The 20859-nt window shown below is 43.5% G+C and overlaps 1 long non-coding RNA gene across 1 annotated transcript in view; it reads right to left on the reverse strand.

Moving 5' to 3' along the window:
- Positions 1-20646, reverse strand: part of LOC109284227 (uncharacterized) — a 60379-nt gene extending 39733 nt beyond the window's left edge. The window contains exon 1 of the long non-coding RNA XR_002091605.2: positions 20538-20646. This is a non-coding gene — a long non-coding RNA (uncharacterized LOC109284227). The remainder of the gene's footprint in view (positions 1-20537) is intronic.
- Between the last annotated feature and the right edge of the window lie 213 nt (positions 20647-20859).

Consider the following 20859-nt stretch of genomic DNA (forward strand, 5'->3'; position numbering starts at 1 on the left):
ATCCTAGGACTTGTGATTAGAACAGCTGGTTCCAGTCATAAGTGGGAGCTAATTAGCACATGGATCCTTTGTGGGGGTATCTGGACTACATATACAAGCTGACCTGTGAGGTCACCATGGTTTGAAATGCTGTTTACTCTGGTGGGGCCTAACCCAATGAACGATGTGGTAAATCATGAGCCTTTTGGCTTTGGGATAATATCATGCATAGTTTCTACTACATACAAGTAAATATCAAATGCTATGCAAAAGCATGTCTATGGTATACCTGTGCTAAAACAAGCAACAGTTTAAAAAAAAAAAGGGCAGCATGCATCAATTCTGGATGGGACCTATATGTAAATTGCTACAGCCATGTTTAATTTCAATTTTTTTTTTTTTCAAATGTGTTCCTCATTTCTGTGTGTTCAGGGAGAGCAGAGTCTGACAGTGAAGAGGGAAGGAAGAGGCTACCAAGGGAAAAAGTTGGGGAAAGCAGTGAGTAATGGAGCAACCTGACCCCCAGATTTATTTTCCTTACTGTAGCAATGGGAAGGGGACAAATTCAAGGCAAACCTCCCATAATTAGATTCTTTACCTGGAAAATTATAACACATTTATAATTTTTCTGTATATAGAATCTAATGATTGGGGGTTGTCTTTTGATCATATTTTAGTAAATATGGTATCTGCTACTTACAAGCTTTAAAGAAAACTTAGGATGGCTCATCTTCTTTGGCTCCTACCTCATTTTCAAAGGAAAGGTATATTTTTCATTGGATTTACACAAAGACAAAAGAGGTTTGCTTTGCAATTGGGGTTTCATAAGCAGCCACAGGTGTACACTGAATCCAAATATGTCCTAGCTGTGCAACTCACCACACAGTGTTGTCCTTTGGGTCCATTATCATACCTGGAAGAGGACCACTCAGAACTGTTTTGCAGTGCAAATTGTCTTCCACATGAAGAGATTTGCAACTCGGGGGAGGTGGGGAGAGGGAGGGAGGAGCTGTACCCTGATGTTCTTTCACAGATGACAGCATAAATCTGGAGTGTAAATGTATATGTGGCCAAGAACAGATTGATCCTACTGGGTTATAAATGAGTGTTTTAACTGTAGCTATCTCTTAAAATAATTTTCAATTTTTAGTATGCACTGGGTGAGGATTTCTTCTTTCTTGACTGTTGTTTGCATGCAATATGGAATAATAACAATGTATATTTTTAAACCCCACAGAACATAAGCTTCCTTTCCTCCACCTTACAAAAAAAAATTAGCTCTTATGTTGTTCATCCTTCACAGGTAAGGCAACTGCATCCAACAGGGGGAAACGGGAAAGAAACAGGGAGGGAGAAAAAAGAACAGGGGGAAAAGGGGAAAAAAGGAGAAAGAGAGAGGGAAGAGAAAGGAGGGGGATGGAAGCTAGGTCACATGGGTACGTAGGTGATTTATAAACCCAATCTTAGCCTTGAATAATCTGCTACAGCAGGGGCAGGAAAGCAATGAGGACTGGGTACAAGAGCTTTTCATTTTCCTGGCCACTCATTTTTTCATTGTTTCTGCTGTGCATTGCTGTTCAAAGGCTGTTCTGGATTGATGACCTCCAGGATGGATGGTTGCAAGTGATTTTCTCCCACAACTCTGGGTTGATGATGAAACTCTTTAGGAACACCTTTAGGATGTCCTCGTACCACTTCTTTGGTGCACCATGAGAGCATTTGGCAGTTTGCCATAGAAGATTTTCTTTGGCAGGTGAATGTCAGGCATTCTTGAAAGGTGGTCACCCATCTTAGCTATGTCAGTTTCAGTAGAGTGTGAATACTGGGGAGAGCTGATCTTCCAAGCACCTTGGTGTCCTGAATCTTGTCCTGCCACTTGATCTTTAGTATATTTGACAGGCAGCACAGGCAGAAGTGGTTTAGTTTCTTGACATGACACTGGTAGGCAGTTCAGGTTTCACAGGTGTAAAGGAGGGTCAGGAGAATGATGGCTTTGTAAACCTTCGGTTTCATCAACATTCCAATGTCTCTGTGACTTATGGAGAGTGACCAACTTACGGAGTCTGCTGAAGGTCATGCTAACTTTCACTAGTCTCAGGTTAACTTCATCATCAATGTGGACAGCACGGGAGAACATGCTGCCTAGATAGACACACTTGTCAACCATCAACAGTTGTTGACCTTTAGCTGAGATGTGTGGTTCCTGGGGTGTTGTGCCAGGTGCAGGTTGAAACATCACTTCACATTAATAGTGAGTCCAAAGTCTTCTTCATGTTAATAGTGAGTCCAAAGTTGTCACAGGCTGATGCAAATAGATCCATGGACCGTTGCATGTCAGCCTGTGAGCCTGCACATAGCGTCAGTGAAGAGGAAGTCGTGAAGCATGACTGTCTGGACTTTGGAGATTGCTCAGAGCCTGCACAGGTTGAAGATGTCTCCATCAAAACAGTACCTGATCCCCATACCAAGGTCATCATCTTGATAAGCATCCAACAGCATGGCAGAGAATATCATGCTGAAAAGTGTAGGTCTGAGCACACAGGCCTGCTTGATGCCATTTGCAAGGATGCATGCCATCATGCTGTCATGGAACTGTCAAACCATAATGAAGAATTTTCTGGGGCATCCATACTTTTTCATGATTTCCCAGAGGTCTTTGTGGTTTACTGTGTTGAAGGCTTTGGTTAGGTCAACAAACATGAGGAGAAGGTTAACGATCTGTTCCTGGCACCTTTCTTGAAGCTGCTGGGTGGCAAACACCATGTCAGTGGTTCCACATCCTTTTCTGAAGCCGCATTGGCTCTCAGGCAGTAGCTTGTTTAGATGGTCGGTCAGCCAGTTGAGGAGGACTTTCACAAGTATTTTGCCAGGAGTTGAGAGGAGGGAGATGCCCCTGTGGTTATCACAGAGTTGCCGATTTCCCTTCCTCTTGTACAGGTGGACAATGGAGACATCCTTGACTTCTTGAGAAACTACTTCCTGCATCCACATACATTGCAGAAGATCTTGGTTAGTTTCTCCATGAGATTGTGAACACCTGATTTGTAGACCTCCGCTAGAATCATGTTGGCTTCAGGAATTTTGCCACCTGACATTTGCTGTATGACCTTTTGGATTTCCATGGTTGTATGCAGAGCTTCAAGCAAGGTGTTGACAGCAATTTGAGGCAGCTTGCATATGGTGTCCATGTTGATGGAGGAGGTCCGATTAAGGATGGCACACTTCAACAAGGATGTGGTGCACTTCAACAAGGATGTGGAAAAACTTGAGAGGGTCCAAAGAAGAGCTACCCATATGATCAGAGTCTTGCAAGGCAGACCATATGAGGAAAGGCTGAGGGACTTGGGCCTCTTCAGCTTAAAGAAGAGAAGTCTGAGAGGGGACTTGTTCACAGCTCACCATTACATCAGGGGAGTACATCAAGAGCTCAGTGAATGACTGTTCACTTGGTGTTCTGGGGGACACCAGGAGTAATGGATACAAACTCCTGGAAGACCACTTCAGGCTCAATTCTAAGAGAAACTCCTTCATCACAGTCAGGGTGCCTAGATTGTGGAACATACTCCCTCCAGAGGTGCTGCAATCACTGACCCTGGAAATCTTCAAGAGGAAACTGGATAGTCACCTTGCTGGGGACACCTGACTCCCAGTTGTCTTTTGTGCCTAGTGCAGGGGGGCTGGACCCAATGATCTTGTGAGGTCCCTTTCAGCCCCTAACAGTATATAAATCTATAAATCTCTGGAGGATCCACACCTTGTCAGCTAGCAGCATGTTCCCATTGGCAGACAGCAGAGGGGAGGATCCGAGGACCTGTGGACCATAGACAGCGTTTAGGACATTGAAGAAATTCTTTGCATTGTTTCAGTCAGGATCTCATCTGCTTTGTTCTTCAACCATGTGTCCTGCATCCCTCGCAACTTGTGTTGAATGGTCTTCCATGTTGAGCTGTAGGCATGTTCTGCTGACATGGACTTATCATAGAGGTAGGTTCTGTGGAGACGTTGTTTCTCTTCCAGCAGCCATTGTATCTCCTCATCATTTTCATCAAACCAGTCTTAGTGTCTGTGGATGCTTGGTCCCAGGGTCTAAAGCACTTCAGAGTGTATAGCTTCATGAAGCCACTTCCAGTTGGCTTTGATGGAGTCTGAATAAAGTGGTATAGTGTGAAGCTCTCATACTTTTATGGAAATGGAATATTACGCTTTCTACTAAATTTTCAGCACTGTCAAGATATTTTGCCTGCTTTTGAAATATGTGTTTTTCTTCATCTTTATTAATTGCAAAAAACTCCAAAAAACAAAAAACCAAGAAAAAATTATTTGACAAAAATAATTTAGGTAGACTCCAGATTATATCTAAATTATATATATATCTGTGTGTGTATCTATTAATTTGCAAATTATGAAAACACTTAGGCCAGGTACAGATATTGCATATAAATTGGTATAACCGATCAGAAACTGGTCTAAACCTGTAAGAAGACAGGAGTTCAGCGCACACAGACTGGTTTAAAACTGGAGAAACCCAGTCTAAGATAGACCTGGATGGATGTAATATCAGGTTTAATCAGTCTAGGTTAGACTGATCTATCAAACTTTTGTACTAGATCCACCCCAACTCAAGTTAGGTCACAGTCCGCTGGTATCCCAGGTGCATTTGCAGCTTCCCCGGTCCCTCCCTCCCCACACCTCTTGCATAGAGGTGTGCTGGAACTCAGCTCCCCTTCAGCTGCTCTGAGCTGCCTGCCACATGTTGGGGGGAGGGAGTGTCTGTAGCTCTGTATTTTTCTACTTTATAAAATGTCCCTAGGTGGCAGGGGGAATGGGGATGACAGAACAGGGCAGGACAGGACAGGCAGAGTGAGCCAGTGGCATCTGTGGCCTGCTGTGCCCTATCTGTGTAGGGCCCAGCAGAGACATGGTATGGGTTGCAGGGAGTAGAGCTGCAGCCACCACCTTCCATGCTGATGCCACTGCCACTGCTGCTGTCATGGGCACTTGGAGGGGGGTGGCTTCGGGTGTGTATGTCCAGCTTTGCAGGGCACTGCTGCTGATGCTAGCAGTGGCAATTGGCAGGGCATAGGTCTCTGGTCCTTGGGTAGGCAGGAGGTAGCCATGCCCTTGCGACTGCAGGGGAAGGAGCTTCATCCAGAAACCTGATGCTGGCTCTGGAGTGGGGTGGGGGGCTCCTTTGAGCCCTTCCTGGACCCACTCCAGTGCACAGTCCTGGGGCTCGAATGGAACTGAGAGAGGAGAGGGACACTGTTCCCTTCTGGCTGCGGCTAGGAATGCAGGGTGTGCTGCTGGCACTGCCTCCTGCCCAGCAGCTTGTGAGCTCTGTTCGCCCCCCAACCTCTGTCCTGACTGAAGTAGACCCCCATGTCCCCACCCCAGACAAAGCCCAGAGACCCCCATGCTGCCCCAAGTAGGGGTGAGCATACCTTCCTCTTCTGGTGTCTGCAACTGACAGCTGCCTGACAGATGACACAGCAGTGGGGAGAGGCATGTGTCCAGCAGCCAATGGAGGTGGATGCCACTCTGCTGCATTTGGCTGCCCTCAACAGTTGCAGGCATGCCAGGAGGTGTGCAGGAGTGCCTGCAAGCTGCTGGCCTCAACTAGTAGAGACATTCTTTGTGCCCCTCACCCCCTGAAAGGTGAACTTGTGTTCTGTTCACTCCTGAATTAACATACTCGGCTTGCAGAAACCCACGTAAATTAGTTTGAATCTGCCTCAGGCTTTTTGAATGTCTGCACCTAGCTCTAAATGTGAAAGTTGAAAATTGGACTGTGGTAGTTCAAAACAACGTCAATGTCCAGAAAGGTTTAGCACAATCCATTGTTTTTAACTTTGGTATCATCATGTATTGAACCTTTTTGAGTGCTTGAGCCTCTCTTTTGAATCTAGTCCTGAGAGTTTTACCATTGATGTCAATGGTGGCAGGATCAGATTCTGTTTTTCATTCAGAGTTCAATATTTGGCCTAGGTAGTACACTTGTCAAGAGTTCAGAAGGTTGTGGGAAGAAGGCCCAAGAGAAATTCAGGCCTTAGAGAAGCTGGGGGTGAATTCAGTCCAAGGCATCATCACAGCTCAGGATGCTGGTATGTGTGGGGACTCGTTCACATCTACCACATTAAACACATCCAGCCCCCTTATGAAGGGGAATTGCACAGAAGCAACTGCCTGAGGGCTCTCCAGGGTTGTGAGTGACTTTATGTACTGCAGCTTAAACCATATCACAGTGATTGATGCCAGTAAAAGAGTCTATAGCTGATAAAAGAGCTGAATTGATCTTATTTTGGAACTTTTTCTCTTTTGATTTTATCTGAGCACCAGAGACAGAACCTCCTTTCCTCCTTTCACTAGCATTTTTTGTGTAGGTGATAAAAAAAAGTTAAGTCCTGGAAGGTTGTGTACAGACATATGCCAGGTCATTTCAATGCAAATTTCTGTTGTAGAATGCATTCAGATAAGCCTCTCTGCAGCAAATAGCATGTATGTCATTTGGCACAATGAGAATTAAATCACATTTTTTTTCTCCCTGTATAATAAGATTAAAGATAGGCACCCTGCCTCATTCTGTATTTTCTAAGTCAGGTTGAACTAAAAAAAAGGCTACAGTTAAATGAGATAAAATAAATGATGGAACTTGGAAAGACAAAAGAAATAAAACAAAGACGGAAAAACTAAGTTTTGAGTGGTAAAGCTAAGGATGTGCAAAGTTTCCTTTCCACTTAAAAGCAGTTATTTTTAATATAATATGCTTGATTGATTAATTTATCTTTTCTTCCTATTTTTGCTGTTCAGAAGGCACTTGCAGGGAGAAATACTTATTCTATAAAAAATAAAAACCATTAGCTTTTTGTAATCAGCTGTTAGATTTTGGCATCCTATCTGATATTATTTTATTTATTTAACTACCTTAATGGAAAACAGTTCTCTAAACATTGCCATGCCATGTGATTGCTTAAACCAGAATACCTCATCTTTTAAATTTAGCAATAGACCCAGCAGCAATGTGTGTGCATGAAGCTGATTGGTTTTTACCATCTTTTCCTGCAGTCAGCTCACTAATGAGAACTTGGCAAGAAGCACATTGTCCCTTGAATCTTGTTAAATGGGCACAGTATGGCCTGTTAAAATATAACCTCAGGACTTGGGCTCATACACTAGGACCACACTGTAGTACATTAACTAAGACTGTGTTTCACTACAAGCAGTGCTTTTTCCAATGAAACTTTAAATTACATTCCTGCCTTGCCATTGCCTCTCTAGGCAAGACGTAATGATCCACTGGCACTTTAATGAAAATGGATTTAACTCAGTGACATAGTCAAAGATTCCTCTCTCTACATATGTGAGGCCACACTGCAGTTACTTCTGGATGCACACCTACAGTTATTGATACTAATTCTAGACCTCCTAAGTCTATTCTTTGGCACTAAGCATACCTAAAGCTTATTTAACCACCTACATGGAAATTTTCCCTTCATGCCATATTTACTACACCAGGACATCAGAGAGAACACTAGGAGAAAAGGTATGAAGCAGTCTTCCCTTCAAGAAATCTCTGCCTGTAGAACAATCCCTTTGGTGCCACTTGGGGCATGAGTAACACTTAACATTTGAACAGCCTTGCAATTAGCCTAAATTATGTTTAGCAGGGCAAACCAGCTCACCAGTAATCTCAGGGATTGGAGATAGATGCCTTAAAGAAGCCTTTCCCCTTCAGCCCACCTTGCTCCATGTAGTTGTGCTTAGAATAGATCTGACATAACTAAGGCTCTGATCCACTGTTTTTTCACCCTAACATTGTGTCTGTTTTTGACAGTATAAACTGGAAAGTCCACCTATTGGAAAGTCCACTTCGTGGCAAGGTTGTAAAAATGCAAGGTGACAACAATGTCCATTCTACCAGCCAGAGCTATCCAAAAACAAATGGTTGTGGCTAGGAAGAATATATGTTCAGGGCCCCTGCTGGGGCTCTTATCCAGAATATAGAACAGCCTTTCCACTGTAGTGGAGCATTTGGTGAAGTGCAAACACCAGCTAACCTTCCTTGGGAGTGAACCCCCAGTTACATGCAGTGGATTTCTCTACTCATAGTTGTATCCATCTTTTACATTGTGCAGTCAAGTGATGTTGAATGACACATCAGGCATTACTGATTTCACTGCATAATTAGGGCTTGCCCAGCAACAGGCCCAAAGCTTGCTTAGTCTTTCTCTCTCTCTGTTCAAAGCAATGTTCTGGATTCAGTTATGACTTTTTCATTTGGATCCTTTTGTTTATTTCTACAGCATAATTTAAAACCTCATAACTTCCTAATTAGATGCAAAATTTAATTTAAATTTATAAGATTTTAGGGTTCTATAAGCAGAAACTTTACATAGTAGGTCCTTTATGATAACTACAACACATTGCAGCTCAGTTTTAAACATTTCCTCTTATACTTTGTCCACAGAAGATAGATGAAAACAGGAAAAGTTATATGGTTCAGGAAATCATGAGAGACTCAGAGCAAAATAATGCTTTCTTTTAACCTGATCTTCACAAATTGACAATATGTTTTATAACCAAACCTCATTTCACTAGGAATGTAGGGTTCAATTCACAAGTCAATGGAACATGGATTGGCCCTATATAGCATATGTTTTGTGGGGAACAGACAAAGAATTAGGAGACAAAGGACTTTCCTTCCTAAATCTTGGGCCTCCCATTTACAGAAATGGAATAATCAAAATTTTAAATGTAATTTAGCATTATACATGCATAGCTGTTTCTCAGTATAGATAGTTACACAATACCAGATGATCTGTCATTTGTTATAGCATATATTGGTGGGACCACACACATCTTCCCAATAATTCAATGCTAGGACCTTAGGCAAACTGCCTCTGGTATGCAGTATAATTTCCTGTAGCTCAGATTGTATAAATAATACAGTAAGAAGATTTACATTTCAGGATTATTAGATATGTTCCAAATTTAACAGTTCTATACCAGTAAGTTGATGGAAGAGCCTCACTGTAACCAGTGGGAGGTGATTTGGGGAGAGTCTTGGGAGAATGCTTATTAATTCTGTGTTTCTGGCTGACAGATGCCCATTTTAGACCTTGCAGCTAAATCCTGAGGGAGTCTACCTGGTGCTCTTGTCTTCTGACAGAGCTCCCTGTCTGTCAGTGTGATTCTTCCTTCCATGTAGGAGCCTGGATTGCAGATATGACAAGGCCTCTTTATGCTGCTATAGCAGGGATGTGTGGCCTTAGAGTTTTTGAAGCCAGACCCCTAGGAATATAAAATACATTGAGCACCTTCCCAATGAACCTTCCCAGGCCTGGCATAGGGAACCAGCTAAGGGCCCCAGTAGGGCTGTGTGAAGCTTCGGTCCTTGATTTGATTTGGCAGAGATTCAACCTGATTCAGTGGCTGAATCTCTGAATCCAAATTGAACGAGGAGACCCTTTAATCTCTCTGAATTAAATTGGAACCCTCCAAATCGATTTGGACAGATTCAGAAAGATTTGGCGATTTGGACATAGACACAGCTTTAAATGTTTTTTCTACATACCTTAACATACAAGGTGTCTTATGAATGCTGTGATGCTGGGGTGCATGGAGCATCCCACAGAAGCGTGGGAGAGGGGGTCCCCAGCACACTTGGCAGCAGATCCGGAAGTGGTTCAGAAGCACTTCCGGTCCAATTCTGGGTCCACCAAGGAGTGTGCAGGGGGGGCCTCCCTGTGCCCCCCCCCAACTTGATGACTGGTGCCTCCTGGGTCTGGGGGGGCACCTGGGGTCCCCCTGTGGCTGATCACTGAGCCAGGGGGGTGCTGGGGTGCCCCAGGGGGGGCTCCCCTGCTCTCCTGTGGGACGCTCCATTCACCCCAGCATCGCAGCATTCACAAGCCGCTCCTGGTACCTTGAGGTCAAATCCAAATCGAATACGGCTTGTTTTGCATGCCCCTAGCAGCAAGTGTGAACTTTACTATAGCTGTTCTCTCCTTGCTAGCATTAGGGAAGAATAAATTAGTTTGATTTCAAGTTAGGGCAGTCCTGAGTAACTTGTTACTCATCCTGCACAGTCTCTAAGTTAGAGAAGCTATAAGATTCCACTTGGGTCTGAAACAAAATGGAGCTTAAAATACCTTTGCTCCTGAGTCTCTTCCCCCTCCCAACCTTCCCCAAGTGCAAGAATGTGGTAACTGAAAACCAGTCTTAACATTTCCTTCTAACATCATTTACCAGTATTTCTGCTGCCACATAAAGCTATTGGTATTAGACATGTGAATTAAACCATCAAGGAAGAACTTCTTCACAGAGTGGCCAAGGTCTGGAACGGGCTCCCAAGGGAGGTGGTGCTCTCCCCTACCCTGGGGATCTTCAAGAGAAGGTTAGCTAGGCATCTGGCTGGGGTCATCTAGACCCAGCACTCTTTCCTGCCTATGCAGGGGGTCGGACTCGATGATCTATTGAGGTCCCTTCCGACCCTAATATCTATGAATCTATGAAAAGGAAGGGAGGAAATTATGGGATTGGGTGGCTGTTGGTGATGTGGCTGTGCCTTCTTTGAACTACAGTTACACTCAGAACTCTGCATTCACTGTGCAGATGGCTCAGGGCCTGCGATGTGTTTAGGAAGGGTATTTGTAGTCCAGTCTGCCTCATTCTCTCCCCAGAATTTATTTTCTTTATGAAGGTGAGCAAAAACTCTTGAAACAAGTAGAAGAGAGTCATTACTATATCTTCTAAACTGAGATCTTTTGCAACATACCAGCAAGATGTTTGGAAAAATATTGCATGTGACATCACATGCAATATAAAGAAATGATTGGTGGTGCTGTTATGAAAGGTAAGTGTCCAGTAGTATTTAACACAAAGGCAACTATCATTTTGTGTTTGAACAGGTTGGGTGGATAAGTGTCATATAGCTACCTGGTGCTAGATTACACAGAGCAACAGAAATGATCAACATTATATCTCACAAGGTGGCTATAGTCAACACAATTATTCACATCTCTGCTCTTCTTTTAAGTCATTGGAGCAACTGTTAAATTTGGAACATATCTAATAATCCTGAAATGTAAATCTTCTTACTGTACTATTTATACAATCTGAGCCACAGGAAATTATACTGCAGTACCAGAGGCAGTTTGCCTAAGGTCCTAGCATTGAATTATTGGGAAGATGTGTGTTCCCACCAATATATGCTATAACAAATGACAGATCATCTGGTATTGTGTAACTATCTATACTGAGAAACAGCTATGCATGTATAATGCTAAATTACATTTAAAAATTTGATTATTCCATTTTTGTAAATGGGAGGCCCAAGATTTAGGAAGGAAAGTCCTTTGTCTCCTAATTCTTTGTCTGTTCCCCACAAAACGTATGTTATAGAGTGCCAAGGGGCCAGAATTCACACAGGGCAAATGGTAAAATTGTATATCTCCCTTTATCCTGATACTGTTCATAAAGTTGAGTATACAGAACTGAATAATTATTGTTCTATAAATTGTTCATCAAGTGCTGTTTGCAAATGGTCAGTATCCAAATTCTGAACCATGCTTGCAGCAATGGAGAACACCCATGCAGAGGTTTTTTCCAGGATCAGGAGGTAGATTAGTTCCTGGTGGATGAATCGCACTGCATGTTTCTTTGCCCTGAGTGGATGACCTGAAGATTTCAAAAGTATGTTTTCTGTGTCAGCACAACAAATGAAAACCATTCTTCACTTAAATGTCCCCATTTTGGAGAATATTCTTGCTAAACAATATCTGCAAAAATCTACTGCAAAATGTATGCTGACCTTAGGCAAAGCCAGTTAGCATGGTTATTCGAGTAAATCATGATAGAAATATATTTGTTTCTATTCTTCCAGTTCTAAGTGGAGTATCCAAACAGGTGACCTACCTGGTATTGGTATTTATTTAGTTAATGTGTAGTGGTATCTATAATGAATACACAACTGCCATGAAGATAAGGCTCCAGGATATGAACCCTGCCAGGCAACAATCATCTGATCAGGGTTGCCCCAGAGCAATCCAAATAAGCAGATCCTGTTTAGGATTGGGACTGCCTTGGGGTTCCAGCCATGAGGCCATCCTAATTTGCTGTCAGCTGGCAAGGACTGCATTGGGATTCAAGTCTCAGGGTGTTCACTGCCATCTGATCATCAGCTAAGTGAGATTGCACTGGGACTTGAATCCTCAGTGCAGTCCCTGCCAGATGATGGCAGATTGAAACCACCCCAGGACTGGAACCCTGGGGCAATCCAGATCCTATCCAGGATCAGCTGAAAGGGACTGTTCTCCAGCTCAAGCTCCAAAGTGTTCCTGATCACCTAATCGCAGGCTGGCAGTAACTGCCTCACAGTTCAAATCCTTGGTGCAGTCCCTGCCAGCTGACAACACATTGGGATGGTGCTGAGGTTCCAACGCCAGAGCAGTCCTGATCCCGCCAACGATCAGGTGATCATCAACCAACTCCAGGGACCACATGAGGGTTCAAACTGGCCTTGTGGGTCCCTGAAGCCAACTGGCAATCAGCTGTTTTTTAAACTCCCAACTTCCTGTGCAGAGGGAGCCTAGGATCATGATCACCAGCAGTATGGCATCACTGGCATCTGATCCCCGATCCCATAATTGTGCCTCTTGCCATTCATGCATGTTATGAGGAGGCATGATTGTTGAGATCATGGACCAGATCCCATTGCACCTTCAAATGAACATATATGTCAGGGACCTGACTATCATCAAATTATCTCCTTTCTTTCTCTTATTCTTTCTTTTTTATTGTCCTTTAATTTCTCTTCATTTTTCCCCATTATTCTTCTTTCTTTTACCCTTATCTTGTTCATCCTCAGATACAATTGTTCTAAAAGGCTTAAAGCAGGGAAAGTCACAATTGGGATTCAAATAAACTGGTACTTTTATCCAAATCTCCTTGAGGATTTTTCATATCTAACAGACCCCCAGGGCCATATTAACACATAGGCAAATTAGGTACGTGCTTAGGGCCCTGAGCTGTGAGGGACCACAGTCCTTCCCTCAGTGACAGTGGTGTGAATGGCTCCACCCACGTCTCTTCCTTTCCCTTCCCTTCCCTTCCCCTCCACTGGCCTCACCGCCATGGTGGCTGCTTCTTAGTGGCAGCTCAAAGCCCCAGTCCCCATGGGCAGCAGTGCTGGGGTGGGGAGGGGGGGTCTCGACCAGCCCAAGGCCCACAAATTTGTTTGCTTAGGACCCACTAAAGGGTTAATCCAGCCCTGCAGACCTCACCATTTTCATTCATGTCTCATGCCTAGGAAATTAACTGGGTTTTGTGTCATCGAGTCTGTTCTCTGCTTAGCCAGCATTCTTTGATCATAGCTCACATAGTTCATTAGTGGATAGAATCTGAGACTGACTTTCTGTTGCAGTTTTTGATGTAGAGATAATAAGACTATTCACTTAACAAAACTGCATTGAAATGCAAGAGGCACTTCAAGTTACCTTTAGAAAATTGCTTATTGGCTCTCTCTAATTGGAATAACTCACAGTCTAAAAAGATCTATCTTGGTGACCTACATTTCATCTCTAGTGTCTGTGATTTAGGATTTGATCAATCTTCTTAAAATTATAACAGCAGTGGGAAAAAGTTTCTTAAATCGAACTCATTTTATAGATAAGTCCCAAAGGGCTTTTCCAGGTGCCACAATCTTCTGATTTCCCCTAAAACCTACTTAAGAAAAACATAAAGATTCATGCAAATTAACTTGTTTTTTTTTAAAGCATATTGAGAGTGCATGTGTGCGCACACATACACACGCATGCACATACACATACACAAACACTGTTGTCAGAGAAACAATTAGTAAAGATTCCTGCTAAAATAACCTTATGAGGCATGGTTCTACTAGAGTTGGGAGGGGCAGGCACAGTTTACAATGTAAAGTTACCAGTGGAATAAATTAACTAGGAACTTTTATTATATATCTATAAATAATAAAAGCAGTTGTCTATTGGAGGTGATAAATTAATTAAATTATTGCTATAAATGGTTTGGGCACTTTACATTCCAAAAATACATAATTTCTCACAACATACACTTAATACACATAGAAAAAGTAACTTGAAACAAAAACCCTTTTGATTTTTCTCGATTGCCTGGTATACAATAGTAATATCTATGTTGCCATTTCTGCAAAAGGTCTATGAAATTTAAGATCGAGGTTGGGATCTGATCTGGTTTAGATTTAGCTTAGGACTAGGGAAAACTGGAAGCTTTGGATCGCTCTGTGCATGCTTGACGATAGTTTGGAGAGATTATTCAAAATGTGGAGAACCTTGCAAGATTTCTGCCACTTTTACCTCAGACAGGTTCTGAAGGAAGGGAGCCAGTAGAATTAATTATATCTGCTACTTTAAAATAAAGTGCACATCAAAAGTGGCCCTTAAATGAGTTCTTCCAACATAAAACTAACATCAGCTATATCATTAAACATTTCAGTTCTAGTATGTGAATTAGGCCTCATTGTTCAGACTGTTTTATGCCATATTTGGTCTCATTAGCCCTCCAGAGAAAAGTATACTCAGAACTGCATCTAAAAGTAATGAAATCATGAGGAATTTTCTTTTGTGTTAACCTGTTTAGTTATCTTCCATTTTCTGCTCGCTCTGTCTCTGGTCACAAGAACTGAAGAATCTCTGACACATTTAAACAAACAATAAAACAGGCTGCCAGAGCTAGCAGTCACTAATTATCTCACTGCTATTTGTGAAGTGTTTAAATTGCATGTTTTAAAGCTGAAGCAAACCTATGGATGTGATTTACTCAGAGGACACCAGAGATAACATTTCTGCAGAAAGATTTGCTGCCTGTACACTTGTGATTCAAATACAAGCAGGGAATGTCCACACATACAGACATGTGCACTTGCAGCAGCTCAAATAGGAGTGGCACAAATTAGAGCAGGGGATTGTTGTTTCCCCAACATGCACTTTGGTGTGGGGAAAGTTGTGCCACTTGGGGCAAAATAACCCTGCCCAGATCCTCCTGGATCTGCAGCCAGGGGAAGCTGGAGCCTGGGGCCAGTGCTTTGTTTGTTCTGCATGGGCAGGCAGCATGCTGCAGCATCAGGGCAAGGTTCAGGCATAGAGATGCTCTGGCCAGTTACCAGGGCATCTCTTCAGGGGACCCAAGCCTCTGGTTGCCTCAGGGCACGGTCCTGGACCATGTCCTGCCCTGCTTTTTTTTTTTTTTTTGGGGGGGGGGAGGGGCGCGAAGGTTGATACCTGAATATCCAGGTATCAGATGTTGAGCCCAAGCTGCAAATATGCAGTGCACTGAACCATTTTTTGTTCCCAGCATGCCTCTTGCTGCATCTCAAACTGGTTTGAGATGTGGCAAGAGGCACATGCAGGCTCATCTGGATGTGCCCATAGAGGCTAGTAGTTGCTGAACAGCTTTTTAGACCTTATGTGTTGATCACAAATGTGTTTCCTGTCTGGGTGAATCACAAAGGATCTTGCTGAAATGGTTTTCTTACTTCTAATATGTAATGGAATTTGCCTCATTCTATGAACTCCGACTATATAGGAGGCTTCCTTTAAAAGCATTGTTGACTTCCATTCAGCAAGTTTGCTTCCAAAGGAGAGGTCACACTATTACCCTCATATAAATATAAAGTTATATTGTGTTGCTCTGTGCATGCTTAAAGAAAGTTTCTATTTCTATCTAGAATTTCTTGGGGGGGCATGATAGCCCAGACACTCAGGTGTTAGTCAGGGAACTGAGAAAGCAATAATATTTCCTTACCCTCAGCCCAAGTCCCTCTTAAATTACAAGACCCCCTTAAATTACAAGATCCCCAGTAGAGAATCAAGATGTGTGCGCAAGAATATTTTTTCTATCCTAGAAATATTTTTTTCCTTGATAAAAAGTCAGAATTCCAATCAGTGCATTTTTTCTCTTATTTTTATAATGTAATTTTTATGGTCAGGAGATATTTTCATCATTACAGTAAAAGTTCTGTTATCTGGCATCTTACAAGCCAGTATGCTCCACTAACTAGCATGCTGGCTTGTAATATAAAGTGAAACTGGAAGTGCCCACAATGGCACTTCCGGTTTCTCTGAGCCCCCATGTCTCAGAGCAAAGCAGCCTGTGCTGCTGAGCCCCCATGCCCCAGGGGCATAACAGTCTGTGCGGGAGGGGTGGCGATGCGGCGGGACACCCCAGACATGGTGGGAGAAGCGGGGACCGGGGCTGCTCAATTAACCAGCATATTTTGTTATCTGGCATCCCCCATTCCCAGGGGATGCTGGATAACAGAGCTTTTACTGTATATATAAAGATACAACACTAGGTCTAGTTCCTTGTATTGTTAGTATTAACTAGAAGATATTATCTAATTTTACTTGCAATCATTTTAATGAGAGAAAAGATAAAGCTTCTTCTAGAGGTAGTTTATTTTGGGCACTGAATAATCTTTAGGACTATTAGCAGACTATCCTTTTACTATTTTTCAGTAGGCTTATTTTTCCATCAATCTGACAGTGGTCAGAGACCTAGGACTTTGCAAGAGGATTTAAAAGATGCTGCTTTAGCATAGAGTATGCTGAATATCTACACAGTGTGATAAGACTGAAAGTTCAAAATACAGGTGTTTTGAAAAATATGCTGTTGTGCTCTTGTGTTCTTTAGCCTTACAATAATTTCTGAACTAGCTGATCTCTCCAAGGCCTTACAAGTGAAAGAACAGCAAAAAAAAACCTAGGAAATGGTGGGCATGTCTACACAAGATGCTACATTGCTATACTGATGGGCTATGGTGGCGTAGCTCGTTGCTACAGTGACATAGCATTGGCAGATATGAATCATAACACCAATGCTTTAGCAAATATGACTTTAGCAAGTACTAAATGACTACGCAGTAATAACTGCAGTCAGGTGCATGTGTAGACATGCCCATTGTAAAGCAATGGTGTGAGTTCCTAAGTTTTACTAATGTTAAAAGGAAAGTATGTAGATAAACGGAGTAAGTAAATCAAACAAAATGAAACCTTCTGGGTACTGCTAAACTAAAAATCTTCAAATCCCACATATAAAGCCATGCCAGGAGAATCTTATAAGCCACATACTACAATGCCTTTTGTACTTGAAGAATCCCATAAGCCCTTACAGGGTAATGAGTGCACTGGTATGTGCAGCTGTCATCTAAAGTTTACAAACTCTGCCCAAATACTGGTTTTCTAGTTCCAGGCTAGGAAGATTCCTTTTGCTAGTGGGTGTTTAGCAGGTAGGGGATCTCCCATTTAGGCTTAGTGATTGGGATTTCTCCTAATGAGTACCTGTGGTCAGCGTGGGGACTGCTGTAGCAGCCCAAGCTAGGTTTAGGGGGAGGGCAAGGTTTGGAGCTGTCTTTTCTGTTGGGTGTGGTACAATTCTGGGAGCTATGTACAGGCCAAAGGTAGCCTGCATAGATAATGCAGTCCAGGCTCAGAGATAGCAGAATGGACCCTAAGGCTCATCAACTAGAGTTAGGGTTTGGCAGCTTCCCAGCACTGACGCTAGACTCCAGGCTGGGAAGGTCCCTCTTGATCCAGTGGGCATTTGGTAGCTAGGATCCATCATCTAGGTTTAGTGCTTGGGATTGCAGGTACTCCTAACAAGTTCCTGTGAACAGAATGCTTGGGATGGGGGCTGCTGGAGCAGCCCAAACTAGAGTTTAGCTTAGTTTTAGGGTTAAGGTTATAAAATGGTCAATATTTGGAACTGTCGTTCTGGTTGGGAGTGGTGGAAGTCCAGAATCTATGTTTAGGAGTCCAGGCTCAGTGTTAGTAGAATGGACCTTTACCTAGGGGTGGTGTTGGGTGGTCTCCTAGCACTGGACTCAGTCTCTGGTTCAGGAAGATTCTTCTTCTTCCAGCTAGACATTTCCTGGTTAGGCCTAGAGAATGCAATTGCATCCTCTTACAGTGAATACATATGGTCCCGCTGCTTGAGGTTGGTGCTAATGGAATAGTATGAGCTAGGGCTAAGTTTTAGGGTTAGGGTGAGAGAATGGACAAATTTGGAACCATCTTTCCAGTTTGGAGTGTTAAGATTCCCAAAGCTACTTTTAGGGCACTGGTAGGTAATGTAGTCCAGGCTCAAAGTAAGCAGAATGGATCCTGTAGCCCGTCATCTTTGGTAGGCAGGAATGGACTCTCAGCATTGATTTCAAGCTCTGATTTGGGAAGGATTCTGTTGATACAGTAGGTGTCTGATGATAGGGATCTCCAATATGGACTTAGTGATTGGGAATGGGACCTCTCCAAATTAGTATTTCTGGACAAATTGTTTGGGATGTGGGTTCTGGAGCAGCCCAGTCTTAAGCTTAGGATTAGAGAATGGTGAAGGCTTGGAGCTGTCTTTCTGGTTGGAGGTGGTAGGACTCCAGAAACTATATTTAGGGCATAGGTAGGTAATGCAGTCCAGGTTCAGAGTTAGCAGGATTGATTCTAGGTTCTCTTCTAGGGTTGGATTGGGTAGACTCCAGGCAATAGGGTCAATCTCTGGGTTGGGAAGGTTCCTCCTAATCCAGTAAGTGTTTAGCAGCTAGGAATCTCCCATCCAGACTTACTGATTGGGATTGGGGCCTCCCCAGCAAGTACCTGCAATCAAGCTGCTCAAGGTAAGTGCTACTAAAGCAGCCCAAGCTAGGTTTAGAGAATGGTTACGTTTTTGGAACTGTCTTTTTGATTGGGCATGGTAGAACTCCAGGAGCTATTTTTAGGGCACAGGGCAGTAATGCAGTTCAGGCTCAGAATTATTAGGATGGATGCTGGGGTACCACTCCTAGGGTTGGGGTGCATGGACTCTCAGTGGTTGGGTTAGACTTGAAGTTAGGAAGGTTCCTCTTTTTGCCAAACACCCACTGCAGTGAGGGATCTCCCAGGTAGGCATAGAGATTGGTATTGGGGCCTCTCCAAGTTGATACCTCTGGTCAAGCTGCTCAGGGTAGCAGCTCCTAGAGCATCCAAAGATAAGGTTAGGATTAGAGTTAGAGAATGAGCAAAGTTTTGAACTGCTTTTCTGGTTGGGAATAGTAGTACTCTCAAAGCCACATGTAGGTAGATAGTTCAGATTTAACTGGATGGACCCTGGAGCCCCCTTCCTAGGGTTGCAGGTGAGGGACTTTGCCTTACTGTCTCTCTTGAAGCATACACCTAGAAAGGGAAGAAATATTTGCTCATCTTGGCAAAACCTGTTAGGAGCAGTAGCAGACATTTAGAGCTGTAACCTTCTTGGCTGTGCTCAGGATGCTATGTTTTTGGCTATATATATGTCTGGTTATACATATACGCACAGACATAGTCCTGCATGGGAGCGTTACTCTGTTAATTAATACCATAGAGGTTTACTAATTGTCTTAGAGAAGTCTACAAGATGGCAGTAAAGTGATAGGCAGACATGTGTTTTCCTTTGTGGAAACTTTCTTGGCAGGGGAGAGCATTGAAGAAAAACTCATTTAGGTACTTCTGCTTTCATCCTTGAGGAAAGTATTTATATAGCTGCTAAGGGGGAAGCTGTCTTGGCCTGCACACCTAAACAGTCCAAACAGTTCTAAACAGTCTACAGAATAGTGAGAGTTTTCTTTTTTCTCTTGATATCTCTGTTGGCTTTCCTCCTCAGGAGCTGTGTTCTTTTGGGCTAAGTACAGGCAGTCAAAAAGCCTGAGGCTGAATCAATTCAGTCTTTACAGATTAATCTAAACCGCAGAGATTAAACTGAGTGTGCGGGCCGGGAGCGGTCCAAGGCCCTTGGGGTTTTTTTCGCGCGGTGGGCTGTGGCCAGCAGCCCAGACACACCAGGTCGGGGAAGGCAGGCGGCATGCTAGAATTAGGCATGGAAGCTTAGTGGTTGATTAAAGATTATTTTACTTACACCGAAGATGGTCGCAGTGCAGGCAGGAAAACTTGCTTGAGTTGCAGTTACAAAACAAAACAAAACTCGAACCTGCAGGGCATGAGAGTACATTGCAGGGGGTTTTCGGCAACGGGAAGATAAACCTGCAGGACTCGAACCCGGACAGAGCTTTGGATACACTCACATGAAGTTTGCTAGGCTCCGTGGAACTTGCGCGCAGGGAAGGGTACGTCAAGGGATCAGGAGGCGACGGGGAGAGGCAAAAGGCTGATCAGACCCCTATAGCCTTCTTGAGGTATACGCGCTGGGTCCGATAGGCTCCGCAGCGCTTAGAGATCTTCACAAGATGTGAAGTCCTCCTCTTTCTCTTTCCTTTTCCTCCTCCTCCAACTTGGGCGGAAACCGCTCAAGCCTCTTATACGGCTAGCATGCCAATCGCTAGCCACCACGTGAGAATAATTTAGAACTGGCCAATAGTGGGACACAAATTTGCATGCAAATGGCGGGAACTCCTTGCACTGTGCATTTCTCTTTTGCAACCTAGAAATGCACCCTGCAAAGAAAGCTACGAGTGGTGGGAAATAATTCAACAGTGCTGAAGCACACACAAACAAAAATCACACCCTTGGGTTGTGACACTGAGAAACAACTGGATGCACATTTACCTTTGATTCTAGAAATGCAGCCACATGCCCACAGTGGCTCAGGCCAGAATCCAGGGGCCGTTAGAGTACAGCTCTCTGGCACTCCCTCTTCCTGCTACCCCACAAAAGAAAGACTCTGCAGGGTTGCTCGTCACTTCCTCTTCCTTAATAAAAAAATATATATAACAACTTCTTCCTGCTTCCAGGTGCCTCTGGAATTTGTAGTCCACAGTAGCAGCCAGCAGTAACTTTCAGTAAGTTTAGCATCAAGGCAGCTCTGTATTTGGGGGCAGGGGGGTTTACTGCACCCCCCCCCCCCCACCTGAGACTCCAGCCAGGGTTT

Source organism: Alligator mississippiensis, chromosome 7 (genome assembly GCF_030867095.1).
Source record: "Alligator mississippiensis isolate rAllMis1 chromosome 7, rAllMis1, whole genome shotgun sequence".
NCBI classification, from domain to species: domain Eukaryota; kingdom Metazoa; phylum Chordata; order Crocodylia; family Alligatoridae; genus Alligator; species Alligator mississippiensis.